General features: G+C 43.8%; 2 long non-coding RNA genes across 2 annotated transcripts; one reads left to right on the forward strand and one right to left on the reverse strand.

Annotated features, from left to right (window-relative positions):
* Positions 1-6,285: 6,285 nt before the first annotated feature.
* LOC112679110 (uncharacterized) lies at positions 6,286-11,022 on the reverse strand. The gene is made up of 3 exons (XR_003148118.3): positions 10,570-11,022; positions 8,351-8,820; positions 6,286-7,674 (listed from the first exon to the last, which is right to left on the reverse strand). It is a non-coding gene; the product is annotated as an uncharacterized LOC112679110 (long non-coding RNA).
* On the forward strand, positions 7,264-13,077 carry LOC118355115 (uncharacterized). The gene is made up of 3 exons (XR_007411498.1): positions 7,264-7,382; positions 8,447-8,568; positions 12,986-13,077. It is a non-coding gene; the product is annotated as an uncharacterized LOC118355115 (long non-coding RNA).
* Positions 13,078-15,393: the final 2,316 nt, after the last annotated feature.

A 15,393-nucleotide genomic window follows, 5' to 3' on the forward strand; every position in this document is an offset into this window, starting at 1 on the left:
TGCTCAGGCTCAGTTAAGCAAGTGCTTGAATGAAGGGATAGTCGTATGGGGCCCAAGGGAATGCTCCATCACTGCAAGCCAAATGCGAGTCCAGTACAAGTCTGGGAAACCTGTGCCCAGGCCCACTCCTCTGCTGTGCATTTCTGTGGTACCACATGTCTCTCTGATGAGGCCATTTTCTCTTGGATTTCTTGGGAAAAATGTCCCCAGCATGTATGATAAAGGTCACCCCTTCGGGCAGGGAACTGTCCAGCTGAATTTATGTTTCTACCCTCAGGGACCCGGGAGCTAAACTGCAAATAGGGTGGGACCCAGAAATAAGAGAAGATTGTGGTGTGAATGTCAGCAATTTAGAGCACTGGGCCCTCTGCCCCTGATGCAGCCAAAGGGCACTGCCCACTCTCTATAGGACTGTTGTTAACAGCCAAAGGGTGTCCTGCAAGTGTCAAAGGAAAGTTCACATTTCCATGGAAGGCCCAGAGGCCAAGGGAGAGGTCAGATGCGTCTGTGGGGCTTTTGTCTGATGGTTCTTTGTTAAAACCCACATGTGGGCCTATTTTGCTCTCGCGCATATCTGCATGTGTTTCTGGGTGGATGGGAATGCTATGCAGCTGGACCCGGAGTAATGGTTCCGGCCTACAACAAGATCGAGGAGGAACCCTTTAGAGCAATTCTGCTCTCAATTTCCAACTTGGCAAAAGAGACTGCATATTCATCTCATCAAGTAAGGGGAGAGTGAAGGGCGTTGCCACCAAATTCTTCTCCCTTCCCGCATGAGCAAGTCAGGAAGGAAAAGAAGTTCTGACTGTGTTTTTCTGTAATGCCAATTCATGGTTTAGGTGTGGGGAGTCCAGCCTTGTGCCTGGTAGTTACACGGTACATGTAACTGGTACATGGTAGGTGTTACTTCCTAACCTGTATTACAGAAAATTCAAGCATATATGTATAAAGGCGGAATATACAAGATTTCAGGCATAAAAAGAGGTACTCGTCATTCAGCCTCAACATTTGTGAACTCATGGCCAATATTGTTTCAAATACCCCCACTCACTTCCTCCACCCCATCTGCATTATTTTGAAGCAAATTCCAGACATCATAGAGTCTCTTCTATAAACAGCTCAGTAGGAATCTCTGAAAGAGAAGGACTCTTTAGGAAAAAAACAAAAACAAAAACAAAAAAACAAAAAACCACATAGCTACAATTCCATTATCACATCTAAAAACATAGCAAGAAGTCCTTAGTTGCATCAAATATCTAGCCAGTGTTCAGATTTTAAGTTGTCTCACAGTCAAAAAATTTTAAAGTTTTTTTATTTGATTATGTTCCTTATTTTATGTCTTTCTCTTCTATTTTTCCTATAAATTGTTAGTTGGATCTTAGGCTGCATCAGCTTCAGCTCTGATTTTTATTTTTTTGGTAGGACTGCTTTATACATGTGCTTTTCTCCCATCAGGAAATACATAGCACCTGGCTTCTCTCTTTTTGTGATACTGGCAACCACCGATGATCAATTCCTAGATCCATTAATTCATTAGAAGTTGCAAAATGGTGATGATGATACTCTAGTTCTCCATTACTTCTTCCCTTATTAGCTGTAATGCTTCTATAAAAAGAAGAGAAACTGGGGATCCCTGGGTGGCTCAGTGGTTTAGCGCCTGCCTTCGGCCCAGGGTGTGGTCCTGGAGTCCTGGGATCGAGTCCCACATCGGGCTGCCTGCCTGGAGTCTGCTTCTCCCTCTGCCTCTCTCTCTGTGTGTCTCTCATGAATAAATAAATAAAATATTTTAAAAAAGAAGAGAAACTTCTCATCTACTGCTTGGTTAGCCGGTACACCCATCAATGTAGGAAAGGCAAGATAAAAGCTTGATTTTTTTTCCCTCATATTTACCACTGATTTAAAAAAAAAAAATTGAGTCACGGCTGACTTATTTCATTTGGCATAATACCCACTAGATCTATCCATAAAGTCTCTTCATGCAATCCTAGTAGTTTTCGATAACTTTCTATCTGGTGTGACAAGATGTTCCAAGCATATCTTGTGCATTTCCTACTTTAAATCTGAAATCAACCGTTTCTTCAGAGAGCCATGTACCTTTTAGTGGGAAATGGTGTTGCTGGAGCTCACTCAGGGCAGCAGGGTGCCCTATGCTAACTGGTCACTCATCACTTCTTGGCTTTTTCAGTAGACTGAACCAGGAAATTTATTCATTTCTTAAAATAAATATATCATGAGTTCATACTACTACTTCCAATTTAAAATCAGGATCACAGAGATTCTGCTTAATATCTTCCAGTCATACGTTTCCTTTCTCCCAAAGTTGAGAATTTTCGTTTTCAAAGACAAGCCTGGTTTTCCAAAAATCCCATAATTATGCATTTGTTCTATTGTACAACCTACACATACACACACACCCTCAGAAAAATTAGCATCATTGCCACCAACTACATGATTCCTGAAAAGAGTTTAAGTAGGTTTTCTTCTTGCTCTTGTAGTTCTTACTGCCCCTGAAGTATGGCCCCCCAGGGACCTGGAGCCAAGCTGAAGTTTTAAAGTCCCATGGAATAGTTCCTTCGTGTGAGGTTGTGCAAACCGTATTCACATTTAGGATCACTTGTTTCATTTTCTTTTCCAGGATTCCTTTTTAATAATGTAATTTAATAAAATACTCACATGGTTCCAAAGTCAAATCTATAAAATCCAGTATATTTAAAGTAGTCTAACTTCCATTTCATATCTCCTTCACCCAGTTTTCTCCTATATCTTATAGGCAGTCATTTTTAAAATTTTATGATTTAGTCTTCTATTATTTTTTTAAATGTTATGCATACATACAGACACCCAAATGTACACTTCCTTTCTCAGGTATATACACAATTTTCTCAACTCTGCTTTTCTTGCTTACTATGGTTTAAAGGCCTTTCCACAGTGGTATATAGAAACAATTCTTCTTTTTATTCCTTCTTTCAATAGTAGGTATTTGAGTTGTTTCATCTTCATTGGCAATAATAATGATCTTGTACACTTTCTTCTTTCTTCTCTTTCTTTCTGTATTCTCAACAGTACATCTTTGGAATAGATTCCTAAAAGATGGGATTACTGGATACAGAGTAGTTTAAACAAAGTTGTTTAACAATCTCAAACTTCAAGAAAATTTGCAAATAGAATACAAAGAACATTTTTTTTTTCTGCGCCATTTGAGGGCAAGTTGTCCCATCACCAGTGAATACTTTAGTATGTTTTTCCTATAAACAAAGACATTTGCCCACCTAACACAATACAACAATCATAATCAGGAAATTAACAATAGCCCATACTACCATCTAATCCTTGGATCCATTCAATCTTTGGCAATTATACTTTCTTTAAAGCACAGGGATCCAGGGAAGAATTATACATTGCATGTAGATGCCCCCATGTCTTTGTGTCTCATTTTGGGACATGTCTCTCTTTCTTTTCTTACCTTTCATGATCTCAGTATGTTTGATGATGACAATTCAGTTATTTTGCTGTATGTTCCCCAATTTGGGCTCATAGTATTGCTAGGTTTTTAAAAAGGTGTATTGTATTAATGTTCATCATGTTCTTCTTAAGTAGCATCAGGACCTTGAACGAGACAGTTGGAGAAAGAGGAAGGGAGAGAAATATCTCTGGGAGAAAGGGGCCCGTCCCCTGTGAAAATGGGTTTATCTCACTGTTCGCAAAGGATGAAGGCCTCTTTTAATGAAGGGGAAGGGGAGCTGATTCCCCAGGAAGCTCTTCCAGATAAGAAATCTGTGGCTCTGAAACTTGTTTGCTTCTGCCTTTTGTATTGTCCCTCCTTAGTTTCCTCCTTAGTTCCAGTAATATTATTTATGGGGGGAAAAAATCCCAGCTTTGTTTCAGCTGAACAAAGGGGGAAAGGATTGGTCAAAAACCTGGTGAAGAAGGAGGGCCAGGTATCATGGATCTACCTTCTTTAGGAGTCAAACTCAGCAACTGGCTTTTAAATACAGATAGAATAAAATCATGTATGAAAGGTACCTAAACACAGCAAGCACTGGACGAGTAGCTGCTGTGTAGACAAGAGTGCCTCTTTCCTCCTCCCAGGGCTCTGCTCATCCCCTGCTACATAGGCCCTACCCTCTTGGAACTGTCAGCGCTCCTTCCCCATGGGCCTGGGGATGCCTCCTGGATGGGGGCTGCGAACTCTTATCAGAGCTGAGCAAGAGGAAAGGCATGTGCTGAATAGTATCACATTAACATGACTCTCAGCTGCTTCCTTCAGACAGCAGGAATCTTTTTCAGAAAGAAAATGGGTGAGGGCACAATTAATATGGGAGTAGAAAGGGGAGGGACCAGATAACCAACTACTTGATCCTTTGGTGTCCAGCAGCCAGAGTAATTTCATTTAAACTAGTGGCACCTGGGTGGCTCAGTGGTTGAGCTTCTGCCTTGGGGTCGTGATCCCTGGGTCCTAGGATAGAGTACCCCCATGGGGCTCCCTGTAGGGAGCCTACTTCTTCCTCTGCCTGTGTCTCTGCCTCTCTTGCTGCATCTCTCACTAATAAATAAGTAAAATATTTTTTTAAAAATTCATTTAAACTGAACTTGAGGGGGTGCCTAGGTGGCTCAGTCAGTTAAGTATCTGTCTTCAGCTCCTGTCATGGTCCTGGAGTTCTGGGATTGAGGCCAGTGTTGGGCTCCCTGCTCACCAGGGAGTCTGCTTGTCCCTCTGCCCCTCACCCCACTTGTGCTTTCTCTCTCTTGCTCACTTTCAAATAAATTTTAAAAAGTCTTTTAACAAAATTTTTAAAAAGGGACACCTGGGTGGCTCAGTGGTTGAGCATCTGCCTTTGGCTCAGGGTGTGATCCTGGAGTCCAGGGATCGAGTCCTGCATCGGGCTTCCGGCATGGAGCCTGCTTCTCCCTCTGCCTATGTCTCTGCCTGCGTCTCTGCCCCTCTCTGTGTGTGTCTTTCATGAATAAATAAATAAAATATGTTTAAAAAATTAAAAGAAAATCTGAACTTGAGAGAAGGAAGAGATGGGAAGTTGGAAAGTTAAAGAATTTGTGATTGGTTTTCTTTCTAGCCGATGCAGGAGCTGTCAGAAGGGGCCCAGGTTGGCTAATGCTCCCAGGAGCCCCTGCAGCTGGAATCCAGCCAGGCCCAGCCCTAAGACTCTACATCCCGAGCCCGCCTGAGAGCTTGGCCGGGCAGGGAGCATTTTACCTTAACAGCATCTGTAAAGCCACTGTTTTCTTTTCAGGCAACAAACAAAAAACAAACTGAAAAGAAAACAAAAAAAGGTAAAATCTGAGTGCAATCCAAGTGTTTGCCCTGCTTGCCAAAGATAGAACAGACACAATTTTCCCTTGGGAGGGATGCTGAGAGTTTGGGGGATGGTGTCTGTATGTGCATTTAATCGAGTAGATCCCTCAAATTGACCAGAACCCCCAAAGACCGAGTCCTTTTGTTACCTGATAGAAACTCCAACCCACTCATCAAGGGAGATCAAGGAACACCTTCAAACAACAGCTTTGAGATAAACTCAAAGACTTAAAAGCCAATACTTGCTTGTAGAAATTCTATGTATATTCCACACATTTCATACATTGGTCTTTAAAATTCCCTGTTTCTGATGAAGTATAGTTTGCAGATCACCACTCATCAGGACGTCCCTATTTCCCTATCCTCCCCCACTTTTTCTGGACAAAGCATTATTTTAAAACTCTCCAATTATTGGTATTTGGCACCAGTAGAAGCTCTAAATAAGAGTTTTTGGCATGTTTTTGTCTATTTGTGTATGATTTTATGAACTGGGGGGAGAGAGCACAATTTGACAATGGAGCTTCTAGATAGAAAAGATTTTGTTAAAACAATTGGAATTTAAAAGCTCTTTTTGCCTTGTAATGAGTCCTTTGAAAGATAATCCGTTTGAGGCCCAATGGGGTTTCTGAGGAAACATGCAGCTTTGAGGGAAATACTCTCTCTCCCCCCTGGTCCCACAAGTGCACATTTCTCAACCTGGAGCTCTAGCTGGATCGCTCTGCTTCCTGATGCAGTAATCAGATATTTTGGTGAAGGAAATTTTAAAGCCTAATCATGCTATAGTGAGGAAGGTGGGATTTCTGTCCTTGCATGTAACTCAAGGGCACGTTTTTCTCAAAAACCAGGTATTACCCTTTTGGCTTCTCACAAGATGTCCAGCCCATTAATGTGAAAGAGCCCACAGTCCCTGCCCTTGGAGAGGTAACCATCCAGAGTGGAGGAGAGGCAGCCAGCCAAATAATTTACACGTGTGGTAATTGCAGTAAACTTTTATTACTGTTGTCAGTACATTTGACACATTTATTGCATTTACTGAGCCCAGTGCCTGGGGACGCAAAGACAAATACTGAAATTTATCAAATCTATGCCATATAGTACAGTCACGCCATTACTCTTTTTTCTCCCTCCCCCCTTTTTTGGACTCACCAAGAAAGAACAAAACACTGCCAATTGTAATATAAATGCATATTGATTCCAGACATGCTAAAGAGTTGACAATCTGCATTTTAGAATGAATGAGATGCAGGAATCCCTTCCAGATTCACCCAGTAGACAGCTTGGGAAATGATCAAAAAAGCAAGGAAAGGAACAATGTGCTAAGTTGGTCCAGAACCAAGAACACCTGATGCTAAGAGGAAGTTAGGTGGGCTTCACAGAGGAGGTGAGTTTGAACAAGGTCTTGACGGACGAATAGGATTTGCAGGTGGAGGAGACAGGGCACTTCAGGCTGAGGAAACTGTGCATTGGCTTCAAATACGTGTCTTAATTTAAGGCTCACAGGAACACGTTAGGTTTTATTATTACTCCTCTTTTACAAGGAGGAACCGGCACAGGTTTAGTCATTTGCTCATTTCCCAGCTGGTGATCAAGAAATACCAGCTATTGCTCTAATTTTGTTCCAGTCATGTGGGGATAGCTGTGCTATTCAATATGGTAGCAACTAGCCACATGGACTATTGGGCCACATGTGGTCACTTGAATTGTGGCTAGTCCATGCTGAGATGTATTATAAATGTAAAATACACACCAGATTTTAAAGATTTAGGTGCCAAAAATATGTAAAATATTTCAGTAATATCTTTATATTAATTACGTTATGACAATATTTGGGGTACATTTGGTTAACAACTATTAGTGCCAACTGTTCTTATTTTTTGAAATAAGCTTCCTAGAAAAATTTTTTTAATTTTATATGTGGCTCACATTATATTTCTGCTGGTCAACACTGTTCTAGAACAGTCTGCTTGAAGTGGCGTGGTGATCAAAGGAATGCAGCTGCCCCCATGTTCACTACCCTCTGCCTCTAGAGTCTGCTGGGCTTGCCATGCCTCACATACTGACGCCTCACCAGGTAGGTGGCTTGCCCCGGGGTGCCACAGCCATTAAGTGGCAGAGCTGGGCTTTGAACCCGGGCCACCTAGCTCCAGAACCTGCCTTTGAGCTCCAGAAATGTCATCTCTTGGTGACTTTGAGTGTGAGGTGGGGGAGGGGTGCTCAGCTTGTTACCGTGTTACTGTTCCCCTCAGGAAGCAGGCACATGCATGTTTCCAGAAGGCCTCTGAGTAGCGGGTGGAATGCTGGGACCTCCTGGCGCCAGCTGCAAGGTCTCCAGAAAACAGCTTCTTCAGTCCTGAGCCAGGCTCCTGCAAGAGTGGGGCACCTGGGGTGTTACCTGGAGGGCCACCAGGTTTTGGCCTGTGAGGCTAAGTCCTGAGCAAGGATCCAAACTCCTCCACACCCAGGACCCCCACATTCTAACATCACTGTTTTAGCACCTGCCCCATGGACTCTGAAGCTGGCCATCCCCAGCTTCCTGGCCCTTTCTTGTGTGGCCTACAAGTCCAGCTCATCCTTCCAGACCTAGCTCAAACATCACCTGCTCTACAGCTTACCCTGACTCCCCACCCTGGGGCAGAACGTGTCAGTCCCCTGTCTGCTCCACGTTGCAGTTGCCAGCGTCCAGAGCCCTGGCCCTGCCTGACGGCCACCCCACCTGGTGGGGCATCACCCTACTTGTCCTGTCCACCTGGGCAGTGCTGAGGTGGTGGCATCACCCTGCTTGTCCTGTCCGCCCGGGCAGGGCCACGGAAGTGTGGCACACACGCTCAGTGCCTGCTTGGAATGGAAGGGAGTCGAGCCACACCTTCAGCCAACCGAAGAGACCGGTGCGCCCCGCACGGACACCCCTCTGCGGGTCGTCAGGGAGGCCTGTTAAAAGGCAGGACTGCAAGAGGAAGTGAGGCGGCGGGCAGCAGCTACCGGCTGACCTCTGAAGTGATTGTTAGCGAAGCAAATCATGCAAGGGAAAAAGCAACTCACCAGCACGATTCAGCGACGGGGCGCATTCCCGGGACACGCACGTTGGTTTTACTCCCAGGCTCTTAATCCCTGAAATGCAATCCGTCTCCCCCACAGGTGTCGCACGCTCCGATGTCTCGGCGTTGGAGGCACAATCGGGCCCGGAGACACCTGGAGGCTTCTATGCTTGATTGCTCCACTTGCTTCATTTGCTTCTCACAGCAGCCTCAGAGAGTGAAGTAAGTTTGGGGATATTTTCGTTTGTCTTAACATTTTGTCTCATGAATTAATCACTTGTGACACCTTCTCCCATCTCACGTGGTTTGGTGTTTTCCCTTCAAGTCGGCTACTGATGGTCAGTGCTTGGGACTACATCTTGCGGTCAGTTCTCGTGTCTCCCCACCACAGCCAGAGGCTGATAGCAATGACTAGGTGGCAGGTGAGACCTTTAAGATGGCAGTGAGGCCCGGGGGATGTGCCTGTCACTGGCCCTGAAAAGTAGTTCCGAGTCAGACCCACCAGCTGGTGCAGCATCTCTATGATTGTCCCCCCTCCCCTCACTATTCTTGCAACAGCAAAGTAAAATTGACTTTGGTTCCACAAAGGAAAAATCTGACCCCCAAGCACACTGTTATTCCACCCCAGGATACTATCTTATCCATCACCTGAAATATTATTTTGCATTAAAATTTCAGCTTTTTAAAAAAAGATTTTATTTATTTATTCATGAGAGACACACAGAGGCAGAGACATAGGCAGAGGGAGAAGAAGGCTGCCTGAAAGGAGCCTGAAATGGGACTCGATCCTAGGACCCCAGGATCACGACCTGAACCAAAGGCAAACACTCAATCATGGAGCCACACAGGCATCCCTCCAGGCTGATTTATTTTCAGCTAAGAGGATAGATTAGACTATATACACAGCTTGAGATAGGAAACAGTTAAGCCCTACATGGAGTCTTGCTGAGGCTGTCCCAGGGGAAAAGAGGGGCCCATTTATCAGTCCTTGGGCAATGGGTTGGTTCTTCCTCTACTGTCATTTCAGAGAATGTGTGTTCCCTCTGGCATCCTGGCTGGCCCGGAAGGTCACTGGAGGCTCAGGGTGCCACAAATGCAGGATTGTTCACTCTCTTTGGCTGGGGAAGTGGGCTGGAGACCAAACTGGCTTACAAACTCAGGTTTCCCCATTTCATTTCAAGAGTGGCCAACTTCAGGGCCTTAAAAACAGGTTTATGGTAACAGTAGGAGTGATGGTGAGGGGAGCCAAAGTCAATGCCATCAACAGGCCATGATGCCTTCAGAATAATTTCCCAATTTTGAAACAACTACAGAGTGATTGCCAGAGTAATTCAGAGGGGAAGGGGAGATGGAGTGATTTTGGCTGGCAAGGTTGTATGTTGAAATAATATAAAATAGTAAAAGGAATTCCCTAGGGATCCCCAAATTGGTCTATTTCTTGAATATGTGGTTTTGGTTTCTTATAATAATTCTTGGGCATACTGTGAATTAATTTTTTGTTAATTAGCTAGTCAATTCAACAAATATTCATTGTAGTTCATGCTTTTTCCCCCTGTAAGACCTTAGGTTACAATATACCCATCCCTTCTTCCATCCAACCAACAAATACTTATTTAGTACCTACTATTAATCAGACTTTGTGTGACCCCCCCCCCGCCCCGCAAAGGGGATCATAACCTAACCTAACTCTTAGGAGAGGAGCTGGGTACAGTAAGGAAGACTTCCCTGTGGCAAAGACAATGCTTTTAGTTCACCAAATTTCATGTCATTTACCTCTCCCCAAACACACAGGAAAACTATATTTCCTAGACACCCTGAGAAGTGCTTCTGAGGTTGGGACTATGTGACTAGATTCTACCTATTAGGAAGGAGTAGAAATGATGTATGTTACTCTCAGGCCTGGCCATAAAATTCCTTGTCCAACCATCCAGGGTCTCACATTCCCTTCTGTGGTGAATCCAGATGGCATCAATATAAGATGCAAGGGATGTGGAACCCAGAGTCACCACTTGGAAAGCGACAGGACTGTAGTGTGGAATTTACTGGTTATAACCTAGCCTCACTTTCCTTAACTTATGCACACCCTCTAAACATAAGGATATATAAGTTTAACACTGAAAGAAAAGGAGAAATTATCTAGGCTAAGTCAGGTAACAAGACCATTTATAATGATCTTTTTCTAGCTAGGAAAAAAAAACATATTAAAAAAACACCCCAACTTACCACACAAAATGTCTTGATCTCCATACCAAAGTCTTGAATGAACCCCAGGTTTCTATTTGAACTGGGGATAGTGGTTGCATTCATCAAGATTGTAGAAATTTCCTGAATAATTCTAATTCACCCTTTAGAAAGTTTTAATACAACTGAAGAAGGTAACAGATTAGCTAAAAGAATCACTTTCTCATCACAAAAATGGATCATCCAGTCCTTGACCTCTTGGAGTTTACAATTTAATGAGGTGGAATAGAGGCGAGCAGAGAGAGAATACCAAATTCATTCAAATCCTAGAGCCTGCACTTAGATTTCTTTCCCCTCCTAGAAAGGCTGCTTTTGTCACTTGCTTCCTCCTGACAACTTGATATAAAGCAGCCGTCCAATTATTCTCTACTGAATCCACCGTTCTACTTCTCTGTGTAGTGCTCCTGACTATCTGACAGTTTTCTTTTTTTATGAATTTTGTTTATTATTGGCTGTCTCTTCTCACTAGAATGGGGAAAAAAATAGTGTTCAGTATGATCTCCAGGAAGCTGAGCAGGGGCTAGCACATAGTAGGAGTGCCATACATGTTTACTGAATAAATGGATGACATGTAGCCACACAGGAGCAAAAAAACAAATTTTTTACCTGAAAACAGATTTGCAAATATACTAAATGGCCAAGATTGGGATGCCCTAAATGAGAACGGTGAGGTGGCTGTGTTTATCATTTTGTATGAAAGAGAAACCAATGTCAATTGGTATCAAAATTAAATTTTCTCAGAAGATACACAGGAACAAGTCAATTCCTGGAGAAATCCTTCTTGACAAAGTCCCAGAGATGCAATGGTTTTGAATTTAATGTTATATGTATGCATTAAACCTCTTTTTTGCATCATGTCTTAGATAATTCAATGCCCAAGATATAATTTTTGCTATAGATGCTGAAAGAAGCAAGAACTGTTTCTCAAAAGAGACATGAATTCTTTTTTTTTTTTTTTTTTGAGACATGAATTCTTGAATTTGGGCCTCTTTTCTCTCTGACCCAACTGCTGCGGATCCTGAGGCAAGGACATTTCAGGGCTCAGTTATCAGGAAATCCTAAGAATATTTAGTGTGCATACTCTATGACCTAACATTGTCTTCAATCAATTAAAATCTCAGTTTTGAAAGTCATGTCCAATGAGTGTAAAGACTGAAAGGATGTGGTTGCAATCCTGAAGTTAGAAGTTATAGCCAGGAAATAGGTCAAGGAAAAAAAAAAAACCTGCCAAATCAAAACTGCATGGAACTGGGCCTTCCAAGGACTAGCTGTGCTGGTTCACCAAACAAGATGGACTCCTTAGGAAACCACATGAGTGGGCTCATCTCAAACCAAGCTAACCAGCCAAGCACTAAAGAGGGTCTACACAGTAATAACTTTAGTAACAGGACAACTAACATTTACTGAGTGCTTACTGTGTGGCAGGCACTCTGCCAAGTGCTTTACACACATCATCTCACTTAATTCTTCATGACATGTGCCAATGAGGGAGGGATTAGTAATTTCTATTTATAGGCCAAGAAAAGGTTAATTAATTTGTCCAAGTACAGACAGATTTTCCTGACTCTAAAATTCAAGGTTTTACCCATAACCTCTCCAACTCTCCAAACTTAACATTCATTGTAATTGTCATAAAGATGGAACACTACTAGAGTGGCGGAAAACAAAAACAAAAAACCAAGCAAGCAAACATGAGCTCTGAAAACATAGATATATTTCATCTGAGTCTTCTTATAACAAAGAAGATCAAAATGTGCAACTCAGGGGACAGTACGAGGTGCGGTGGAAAGAGGAAAGCATGTCAAAGCCTCTGTGTCTTGCCTCATTCCTGTATTAACCATTGGTATAACTCCAGATCCCCACTAACCTGCTCTCTGTTTCCTAGTCTTTAAGACAGGACTGATCTGTACCTTGTATTTCCCAGTCCCGAGAAGCTTTCTGAGAGACCTAACAAAGGGAAGGATTCTAATTTAGGTTATCTAAACAGTTTCAATCCATTTCAGTCTCCAGAATCTTTTTTCACTATCTACTAGGTATACAGGAAAAAGAAATGTTGCAGTCGAATCACAATACAATCAAGATCTCATCTGCACTACAGGAAACCTAACTCATTCTTTGTGGCCTATACTGTGCTTTTTCCCTTTAGAGGAATAGAAAAGGGAAAGTCTTATGATCTATGCTGAGGAGGCCGCAGGAGGTAGGTTGGAAGAGGGGGTGGACACCAGCTTCTCACCTCAGAGCTGTGGTGGGGAGGCAGCCGGCATAGTGTGGCAACCCATAAAACACCAGGAGAGTGGATGTTGTGCCATATTTGTCTGCTTAAATTTCTTCGACATTTTTATTATCTTCTGTACAAATCATAAAGCTTCAGGATGATATTTCTTTGGCATTTTCTCAGGCAGAAGTCTTGAATCCACTCCATATATGTTATATTCAGACAAGATGGAGAGGGGCTTCTTGGTCTGGCTGTCTGTCCCTGAGAGGCAGAGGTAAGTGGACTAGGGGCCTATGAATCAGGGAGACTGTGATCCCCAGAGGGGCTGAGAGGTCTCAGAGCTGAGCTTGTAGGGGCTCTGTGGTTGAAGGATGGAGCCCAAGCAACGCTCAGAACAATGCTTCCTTCCTTCCACAAGTGTTGATTGTGTGACGTATGTCCAGGCACTCTCCTGAGCATTGGAGAAACAGGAACGAAAAGACCATCTTCTATAGTCCAGTTTAAGACAGACTTTTGAAGCAATGAGACTTGGCTTAAATTTTGCCTGTGCCACTAATTAGCTGTGCCTGTGAGGGTTACTTGACTCTGAGTTCAGATTCTTCAACTAGAAAGTAGGGACAACCTCACAGTTATGATTGTGACAATTACATTCAATTCTTTAAGTGAAGCACTTATCCTGGTCCCTGACCTGGAGTAAGGGCATCCATGCAAGGCTGTAAGAGATAAGGATTGTGTCTTGGATTCACTTGGAATCCTCAGTGCCTACCAGAGTTATACAGAAGGTACTAAAAGAATTATCTGTTGAAGTTTCAAAAGTTAATGAGGGAGTCAGATTGGAAGCCAGGAAGCAAACTAAGATTCTAGAACAGGATGAAAAAGTCAAAATGTCAAGAGCTAGAAAAAAACAGAAACACAATGTAGGAACTGAAAATTCCTGGGGGAGGACTCTGTAGGAGGCAGTGGGGATATGGGTCAGCATGGAATAAAGGGTTATGGGAGATACTGGTGTCTCATCCTCAGACCCACAGGCTGTTAACAGCCCTCCTGTTTCCACAAATACACCTTGACTCTCTTCTAACAACCATAGACCTGCTCTGAAATAAACAGCTCCCCTTAGGAATTTCCACTTGCCTTTTCCACAAAACTTTTTCTTTGGGTTAACAGAGTACAAACAGAAAATTATCTGTCAATCTAATGAACATACTTTGGTCTCCATGCGGGGAGAGGCATCAGGGAACCTGGTAGTTCTGAGATGGAGGGCCTGTGGAGGGTAGTAGCTGTACCAGGTTGGTCCAAGGAACCACTCTGGATATTTCCTTCTGACATCCTGGGGTTTGGTTTTGAAGCATAGGTGAGGCTTTGTGGGAGTTGGTGAGCATCATCTGGGCCAAGAAGTGGATGAGCTGCTGTACAGGAGGGAGAAAGAATAATCTATGACTTTCGATTAAGAAGTAAGATTTCAGATCCTTTCAAAGCCCTGACAGGTGAAAGAGATCAAACGTGTAGGGAACTGGACTGGATGGTATCAGAAAAGAGAGGCTTGAGAGAGAAGTGAATTTCACACTGAATTTTGTAGGAGATAATCCAGGGGGATCAGTGCAAATGAATGAAGGAGGCTGCTGAGTTGAGGGATGGAAAGATGGAGGCATGGAGGCAGGAAGGACAAGGTCGAGGAGCAGCCTCCCCAAGAAGCCATCAAGTTGGAAAGAAATACCTCAATCTGTCAAGGACCTACAGGGCGCTCTTCCCTGTTAGTTCCCAGAGCGAGCCCCCAGGGCACATCCAGCAACCAGCTCACATCCTGCCTTCCACACTGTGATAGTCCAGCAGTACACAGTGCCTGGGCTTTTGGAGACCTTCCCACGGATATTATTTTGATCATTCTTGCCCAGCAGTAAAATAACACCCAACTAATGAGTTGCCAACTGCGAACTGTTTCCACCAACTTCCTCCCTCCCGGTCCCAATTCCCACCTATCCCAGAGTGGCCCTGTGCCTTGATTTTCCACACACTTCAGAGCAGGGTCAAGAGCAAGGCACATTCAGGGCTTCTGGGGAGAGAGGAAGGGCAGGGAAAGGGTTGCCTTGCTGCAAGACAAAGCTGAGTGAACAACTGAGTCTTTGCCTCGTTGACAAAGGAGAATGAGGGACGAGTGCCAGGCTAGCTTGAATTGACTGGTGAAAAGTAACTTTTGTAATTCACGGCCCTCTGCGTGTTATGGAAATGCTGGCAAGGCAGAGAGACAGGCACAGATTTTGCAGGCAGAAAGAGCATGAACCATGAGACAATTCTGGGTGCCAGGGTCAAGAATGGGGTTTCCCAAGGGCATCAGAGGAGCCTCTGGGAGGCCAGAACTGTCAGGGGAGGGGCTTGGCTACTCCTGCAGGCCTCAGCATCTCTAGCTCTCCCAGCACCACCTGCTAGGCTACAAGGCCTGGCACCACCCACTTCTGTGATCACATAGGTCAATGTTAGCCAATGCAGGATGGCCATCACAGGGTTCTGTGGGGAATCAAGGGGAGGTGGGAGGCTGTTCTATAGAGAGGGAAGACACGAAGAACAAGCCAGGGGTAGTAGGAGGGAATCCAGTG

Source organism: Canis lupus, chromosome 6 (assembly GCF_003254725.2).
Source record: "Canis lupus dingo isolate Sandy chromosome 6, ASM325472v2, whole genome shotgun sequence".
NCBI lineage: Eukaryota > Metazoa > Chordata > Mammalia > Carnivora > Canidae > Canis > Canis lupus.